Source organism: Lepisma saccharinum, chromosome 2, assembly GCF_977018435.1.
Source record: "Lepisma saccharinum chromosome 2, izLepSacc3.1, whole genome shotgun sequence".
In the NCBI taxonomy this organism is placed as follows: domain Eukaryota; kingdom Metazoa; phylum Arthropoda; class Insecta; order Zygentoma; family Lepismatidae; genus Lepisma; species Lepisma saccharinum.
In genome coordinates, this window is record NC_139230.1 from 190939677 (window position 1) to 190948963 (window position 9287).

The window sequence follows — 9287 nt, forward strand, 5'->3', positions numbered from 1 at the left end:
TTAGAAAGCAAAGAGACTTTTAGACATTACTACGTCATTAGTTTTTCCAAACAGAAAGAAAATAACTGTACCATAAGATCGTCAATGTTGGAATACCAATTACCTATTATAAGAATGAGCCAAGAAATCTTTAGGCAGGCTAAATATAAATTCTACCATTTCCATGTATGTGATATTTTGAAAGTCTTATATAACTGAGGTTCACCCCCAGATACTCTCTTCGGCGGTACATATATTAAAATTGGAACAATATAGAGAAGAGCAGGATGACTCCTGGACAAGGATGACATGCAAAATCGTGAAACGTTCCACATATAAAACTCTCAGCACAAATTCTGCAAACACTGACACGTCACACAAGTCCGGCAAAACAAAAGATGGTAACATCGAATCCCTACGGACACACGTACCGAATGCCAAATAACCAAAATGGAAATAAGAATTACCGTTTCCACAACGTGCTGTCTCTTTTAGTATGATACCAGTGGAAAGAAGAAACGACTGTCAGTATCAAATCTGGACATGCGGTTCAGGTTTACATTCTTATTGTTACAGCAAATTCTGAATCTGAATTTAGAATTTTGGGTGCGTCAGCACTTAGGCTATTTTGCACCCATCACATTATACGGGGTCCTGCCTCTTATCAGAACTAAAATAGCAACTGTAATATCGTGTAATTAAAATATTAAAACATTCTGACTTCGGTTAAAAGCTGAGGCTGCAAACGGGCATTCAGCACACCTAAGATCAAAACATAGGACAACACAGAATTATACTTGCCACAGAGCCAGTCGCCAGAGCCTCGTTTGTCTGCAAAAAGCGGTCCAGGATGTACTACGTGGAAGTGAGGTCGACAATTGGGTGTACTACGTGGAAGGTCACCCCTTACACCCCTGTTACAGCAAATTGTGCATCGATTTCTTCTTCTACGTTCTATGCTTTCTTAGGGAATGAAATTGCACTGACATTAGAACAGACGTTTTCTTTTCTTTATTGGTGATTTAGTTTCAATTTTTCGTCCTTACACGGAATGAACGAACATGACGAAGGATACTTTACCCACTATTAGCTTTGCCGTCGGTTGTATGTACAGTCGCGAACATTTCTGGATTGTAGCAATGCCATTAACGTTCAACGGAATTGTTACAACCCAGAAGTGTCCGTGACTGTACAAGATGAAACTTGCATTTCGTGAAACTGAAGTGATCCCCAACTGAGGCTACTTTGAGTGTCACTAAGCGGAACATTGCTCCAGAGATTTGCTTCCTGAACTGTTTTCATTACAAACTGTGAAAATCGAGTAGTAGCTTTGTGTGGGAGGGAAATAATGATAATGAGCAAGGACAGTGTCGCCTGCACAGTTCATTGCAGCACACCATGACGATATATACGGAGTGTAGACGTCGACGTCGGTCATAGTAATCAGCACCACGCTCCGATAGCTTTGACCCTCTAAGTACATACTTGACCGGAATCGAACACGTGTCTCTTGCGTGTCATTCAAACTTCCTACAGAGCATTCAGGAGACCAGATTCGAGTCCTGCTCGAATCTACACTTCCCCCTAAGGTTCTATAATGGTAGATTTCTTCTGTATGCCATAGACGCCATAGACAGAAGAAAAAAATGTAAGACCAAGTTGTTTCTGCTCCGCAAATAATGTGAGAATTTAATGTGTTTACACATTTTTAGCCTGAAATAATATAACGAGATAACGCAGTAAGTAATAAACTTAAGCTATAACTATAAAAGTGAAACTAACGAACATATATATAACGATTTATTGCTAAAATTTGTAAGTGAACCAAATGTAAACAAACTAATAACAATGAATGGCAATTACTTTATACATCGATATAGGAGCCAACGTAGGAACTGCTTGAAAATAAGAACTTGTTCTGCATGTTTAAATCCTGTGCCAGGGCAGGAAACCCTTTTCAAAATACGGTGTACGTAAGTATTGTTGTAAGTGTATCATACCAAATGTATCCAACTAAAGAGAATGACTTGGAATTCATTAAATCAACAAATGAAGTCAATTAAAGAACAAATTATTTGAAATACACTAGAGAAGTTCAAACATTGATTCATTGAATTTTTGTTTAAGTCCCCTTTATGTACAGAAAGTCTTAAGGGACTGGATCTACAGTTTAAAGTGGGATCCGAAGCACTATGTGCCTCAACCGAGTGTAGACGTTTAATGAGGAAAATCATTTTGCATGTAAAACCGTGCCCATGTGTTTCATAAGAAATCGTGTGCTCGGGGCCTCCGCAATGGCGTAGTGATAACGTCGTCGCCTTGTAATCAAAGGGTCCCTAGTTTAATACCCCATGGAGGCATATTGCACGTAGTTCTGCCCCAAATTTAAACTGTAAGTCCATTCCGGATTACACTTACTGGACATTAGAGGGACTTATAGAAAAAAAAGGAATAAAGAAATTGTAGGATGCATGGCCTATTCAATTATACTGTTAAACTTTTTACATACTGCTCTCTAAAATTAGGTAGATCTGCATGTACATATTCTGTAATAAATGAAACAAGCAACATCAATTTGAACATAATAAGAAACTGTCGAATGAGTGTTTTTGTGTGTGTGTGTGTGTGTGTGTGTATAAAAATTACAGCATATTTTTATTTCTGTCTTTTAAAAGTTCTATGAAATTTTCCTCAGTTGTATAAATATTCTTCTGAGTACAGACTTTGATATGCCAGATACCTTGATAGAACTTGAGTCATCTTATTTTCAAGATGCGACACTCAAAGACTTTGTGGGAGAGATGCTGGATGTATCTCAGTCACGTTCAATGAGGAAGCGACGAAAATATTGTTCACTAAATCGTGTCCATTTCCAGACGTTTATTGTCCTAGAGACAAGGAACGTCTGGAATATCAAATCTGCTTGGAAGGACTCGCTTTGCGTACTTCCGAACCTGCATCTTCAGTTTCCATGTGGGTACATTCGGAAGCGTGCGTAGACATGGCAGCATCATTCCATTGTAAGGAAAGCACCAAACAATGTATGACAGATGAACTACGGAACATCAACATTGCATCTGTAGCGCTCTCGCTGCTTGGAAACCAATGTTCCTGGTTTGCTATTGCGGTTTTCTTTGTAATGAATATCTCGGGATCTATTGGCAGAGACCTGTTGTAAACGCGATACTCTGGACTTGCTTGAGTTCTTTGCTGCAAGTAAATATCAGTCGAGAACCTGAACGGAAGCGTGGTAGAATCATGTTACGGCTTTCGAAACTAGTTCAGTCATGTCAAAGAAGGAAAGAGAAACAATCGAAATTAAGAATTGAGGAATTGTAGCTTTCCTGGCGACGTGATTCGAACAAATGTTCTCGGGCAGGATTAAATCGAGGTTAGCGTCCAACGTTTCGAGTGTATATATTGTTCTCATCATCATGAGAGAGAGAGAGGGGGAGGATCTCAGCAGGGGATACGTATGATTAGCACCACGATCTGGTTGCCGGTACCTTCCAGTGCCTCCGAGGGCCCATTGCTGGTATTTTGGGTGAGGCTATTATGAACCTATTATGTTGGGATCGACAAAAAATCTACCAGCGATTATCCACATCGAGGATCGAACCCTGGTTTCACGAGTGTCTATTCTGGTAGAGTGGCTAGCGTAGCGCGCTTAAAAGACAGAGGTTCTAAGTTCGAAACTTTGGCCAGCATGCATGCTAGGCATGCCATTGTGATTGTTTTTAATATCGATTTCATCAATTCATGATTCATCCTTATAGACGCTATTAACCTTAGAGAGAAGAAAAATGTTAAAAATTCACAAAAATAAAAATTACAGCATAATATCATGGGAGTGTGCGGACCCTCTGATTAAGGGGGTCAAAACCTTAATGAGACACCGTTTTATTGTATTAATAGGTATGAAAGGGACGTATGTAGTGAGTCTCCGGACCCACAGAAAATCCAATTAGTGTAATAAATATACATATTTTCCACATAATATCAGAGTCCCTTCAAAAAATTGCTTCAATTTGAAGTTACCATGTTCCTGCAATGCCCTTGCAATAATTAACATATTACTGGAACTGAAATGAAATTTGATGTGCGAGATACGGAATTTATTGCTATATTTCATTTTACAGGGGGGTGGCCCCTTGCCCCACCCTATCGGACGTTCACGGATTGTCCAATTTCATAGGAGAATACGTATTTTTTTCTAAAAGTTAAACCCTGGGGGGTAAAGGCGGTCAGGGGCGTGATGCTGATCACATCACCCCCACTCACGACCGGATCAAGAAAGTGTGGGGCGTTACCCCCACACCCCCTATACGCCTTCATGGCGTGGTGCTAAGCACAGGGGAACACTTTTTTAATATTGTTTCATAACGACGATGAGATTTCTCTACACTAACTTTCTAAGTGAAATAATTAGCGGGGCAACTGCCCACCCGTGCGCACGCCTATGCATAATATATTAGAATGATGGACATTCCAGACACACATTACATATGAGTATAAAAGTTTGGATTCAAGTATAAGTACATGAGTTTTAACAGAGAATGTTGGTGTGATTTCAATATATAATGCGATAAGAGATGGCGCTGTAGAGCAATATTTAATTAGAACGAAGTTCTACATCTGTGGCCGTTAATTTGAAAATATTTTCAAAAATTTATATTAGAATTAGAAAGCATAAACATTTTTAAAGATTGCTACCTTATTAGTTTTTTAAAACGGGAAGAAAATCCATTTATCATAAGGTTCTCGCTATGAAAATTAGGAGACTGTCTTATAATGAAGAGACCAAAGAAATCTTACGGTATGGGTAAACTAACGCTCTTTTCCTTTCTCTGTTAGGTGCATTTGAATCTATCCCGCACTTTTTGGAAAAGGGACCAAATGGTTCCTTCATATTAATGAATATAACTAATAATAATTATAATAATAATAATAGATATAATCAGTGGCGTAGTCGTAAAATAAATGGTGTCATGCAAACTGCATCACAATGAAATAGAACACTATAGGTCTTGTCTAGTCTTACGGCGGGCGGCCTAACATGCTTAGCTGCAACGGAAGTGGGGAGCGGGGAATACACAGCAGACCAACCAGAAAACAGCGCTGGCGCCGAGAGTTACGACGTCGCGGGGGGAGGTACTTCGCACATCTCGTTCTGCAGGCTGTTGTGTTTCATATCGATGGATTGGTCGTTGAAATTGTATTTTTTATTATAATTATAATATTTATTACAATTATTATTGTAATTGTCATCAACCAGGACGGCGCCCTGGTGAGCTTTAGCACCACTGAATGCAAGAATTCAATACATATTACAAAATTATAATGTTGGTGATTACACTAGAGAGCAGTCATTTTGTATCCTGTTAGCGAATAGGAACTAATTTCGGTATGCTGATTTCGGATTTGCTACTCATTTTGCTCCATCACGTACCATTTTCGAGAAATGCGTGACGTCATATTTAGTGGCTACACACTGTAAAAAAAAAAATAGCATCACTTCATTATTTTTGGTCGTCAGCATTTCGCTCGTGAATTATCAGTTGTTTTATTAATTTAATTCGACTTGTCGATTTGTTTTCCTAACAATTATATAAAACACTATATCTGTACAATATATTTTTATTATTTAAGTCATAGTTACGTACATAATGCACTTGACAGAACTAATATCAAAATTATTGCAAATATAGCTTGTGGAACGTTCTCGCACAAAGACAATTTTTACAAGTAAAAAGATTGAACAAAGGTTTTAAATGCATCATGATATGTCAATTTGAAATGATAGTAAGTAAATACATTGACTAGTACTTAGTGTGGACACCCCTGGCCTTCCTAAGTGCTTCCAACCTTCGAGGCATGCTGTGAATGAGATTTTGACAATATTCCACCTCAATTTCATTCCAAACATGTACAATTGCTGCCATAAGTTCCTCTATTGACCTGTACGTCTGATTACCAAGTTTGTTGCACATAATAGCCCACAGGTTTTCTATAGGATTCATGTCTGGAGAGTTGGGCGGCCACCAAAGTCTTTCAATATTCATATCATGAAACCAGTTATTCACCACCTGAACACGGTGACAGGTTGCATTATCGTCTTGAAAAATAAAGTAGTCCAAATTCTGTCCAGAATAATGATCTCCTGCAGTTTGCAGAACTTTCCGATTCAGGATTTCCAGATATTGATCAGCCTTAACGGTCCATGTGCAAATATGCATCCTGCCAATCCCTTTTGCAGAGAAACATGCCCAAATCATAACACTGCCACAAAACTTTTGAGTTTCTAAACTACAAGATTTTGCAAGTTCTTCTCCCTTCCGCTACCACAGTTTAACTGAGCTGTCATTCCCCAGCAATTTAAATCGTTTTTCATCAGACAATATCACATGTTCTCAATCTATATCATTACATGCGCCGTAACATGTGACAAACTCACGTCTAGCTTTTGCATGTGCGTCAGTTAGTCTGTTTTTTTTTTTACGTGGGACGTGTTTAGAAACACCCTGTTTCTTTAGTCGGGATACTACAGTAGCATGAGTAAGATTAACTCCCACCTTATTTTGAAGTTTATGTGCAATTTGGCGTGAACTCATTCCTCTGTTCTTCAGTGCCATGTCCTTTATCATACGATCCAGTCAAGGTAGGAGTTCTTTCTGCCACAGTGACTTCTCAGTGATGATTTTCCATGTTCTTGTTACTTTTGCAGGCAGCAGCTAACTGTGGATTGATGCATTTGAAGTTGTCGACCAATTTCTCTCTGAGAATGACCATCCATATGCAAAGCAAGAACCATTCCTTGCTTACGTGGTGAAATGTCACACTTTCTGCCCATTGTTTTCGAGAAAACACGCTCAAATACACTACACACCACCAGAACACTTCACAAATATGATAACGTATCCAAACTATCAATAATGAACATGTAGTTGCAACATAAAACACGTCACAAGTTGCACTACTAACAATCGTTTCACAGATTCCTGACAATTGATTACAAAGCCTTGCAGCAGTAACTGATTGCAACACCCTCTAGCGGACACTCCAAACACTAAATCAACAAAAGAATAACACCACACTGCGCAGTGAATCTAGACCAATGCTTCAATCAATTGATTTCAAGTTGTGCAGGAAAGATGCATGCATGCGAAACTCAAAATTGTCATCATCCGTAATAAGAATACAGTGATGCTATTTTTTTTACAGAGTGTATATCAGTGTATACCCGCTAAATTCTGCTTTTCGTGTAATCTGGCAACACTGCAAACTGTTTGCATGTCAAATCAGTCGTGTCTTATGTGTTGGCATGTGAGGTTTATTGTAACCCCACTTTTGTTGTCACTGGGAGATCAAGACCCCCCACATGCCTCACATGGTACATGTCATAGTTGTGCTGTAACGCTAAGAGAGTGGTTGAATGGCATTCATTGAATGCCATTTGATGTATCTATGACATGGCCTGAACCAAGGGACCACGTAATAGATTGTTATTCTTGTCGAACTGTAATGCGTGGCTATTTATCGAAGAATAAAAGCATGTGTAAATGCCGATGTGCTCTTCGCATTGAAGTCGGTACCACATAGTGAGGGATTCCCAATTCCTAAATCACTATCCACCACAGTGGAATTGAACATTTCTTGTGACCAGGAAATTCTTTCAAATATAAAAGATGGTGTTAGATAGAATAATACAGGTAGGTTACTTTTTTGCACGATAAATTTAAAATCTATTATTTCATCTCAAAAATAATTGAATAACATCGCCAGATGTAGGCGCACCTGGTACTTGACTCTGACACGACCAATGTTGCCAATACATTTCGTATTTTTTTTTTTAAAAAAAAACCTACTCTTTCTATGAATGTGGCATAATTAAGCCCACAAATCGTCTGTAATGCACAGAATTACTGCCACATCCCCTAATGTGCCTTTATGGCATGGTGCTATATGCACGGCGAACTTGACTTTTTTTTTATTTCTCTGCATAGAATGCATAAATATGTATCGTTCTTTTTCCAATTCGATAAATACACATTGAGACCATCGACATACATCAAAAATATCTGTCTTTTATCCATGTTTTTCTTTCCTTCGTACAATATATTTTTTAAAAAATTATTCCATACTGAACGTTCATGCAGAGAATTATTTTCGTGTTTAATGTTTATAGAATAACTAATGCAAGGTTCATGTCTCTATCGTTTTTTGTACAAAAGTTAAGAACATTCAAAATCTCGGTTAAATTACTTTTGAGACACCCTGTATATCTCGGAAATGTGACGCGATACAGAAGTTTTGAGACTCTCTGAATTCCCCGCACCGAAATTAGTGAAGAACACGTTATTTCATCCAGCATACAGAAAAAAAGTTGAAATATGTTCTCTAGTGTTATCGGTGGAGATGCATTAGAAATTGATCGAGATCATAGTAGAAAAGTCAGTTCAATACCACGGATACTTCTGGGCTGTAATGATTCCATTTGAAGGTTAATGGGAGTGTTACAACCCAGAAGCGCCTGTAACTATTGCTTTCAGAATTTCATCATTTTACTGTTGTTCGCGGATTATAAAATCAAAATTAATGTACGCTGTATTATTGTATATTTTTGGATAGAGTGCATTTCTTTTCCTCAAACTCAATCTATTGTATTACTTTAATAACATTATTGAGGGCTAACAAAATATATAATGGTTGTAGATGGATTTCTCTAAAATTTTGTTACATTAACGGATGTAGTTTGATTTTTATTGTTATTGATTTGCTTTATTTTACCTTGCTTTTTGTGCCACTTCTGGCTAATTTGCGAAGATGGGGATGAGTGATGTGATGAAATTAATGAATGGACACTCACAAACATCCATGCCCAGTCCGGGATTCGAACCCGGGACCCCTGGCGTCGAAGGATGTAGTTTAAGACCAAACTACCCCTTTAGGCGGTTTGTAAGATTATTATTTGTGAGAAACATAACTCAAATTGTTTTCTTCCTGGAAGGTTGATCGTTAAGTATGCAGGGCCGTGTGTGTATTTTTTACTATTTTGTTAGAAAGTATATCATGCAATAAAAATGCAAAAGATCCTGGACTAAATAGCTATTTGGCCATATGCTGCCTCTCCCTCCTCCAATAAAGAATGTTGGATGCAAAGTGAAAGATAATATTCCAGTTATTTATTATAGTGGAAAGTTTGTTCTAAGTTCAAATAGGCTAATCGGGACTGGATTCAGAGTTAACATTTGCCTCCGGCAGGGATCGCACTCCGGATTACTTGATTACAAGGTGACAGCATTTACAAC

General features: G+C 38.2%; 1 non-coding gene across 1 annotated transcript; it reads left to right on the forward strand.

Moving 5' to 3' along the window:
• The first annotated feature begins 211 nt into the window (after positions 1–211).
• Positions 212–318, forward strand: LOC145984568 (U6 spliceosomal RNA). The gene has a single exon (XR_014441361.1). It is a non-coding gene; the product is annotated as a U6 spliceosomal RNA (small nuclear RNA).
• The last annotated feature ends 8969 nt before the right edge of the window (positions 319–9287 follow it).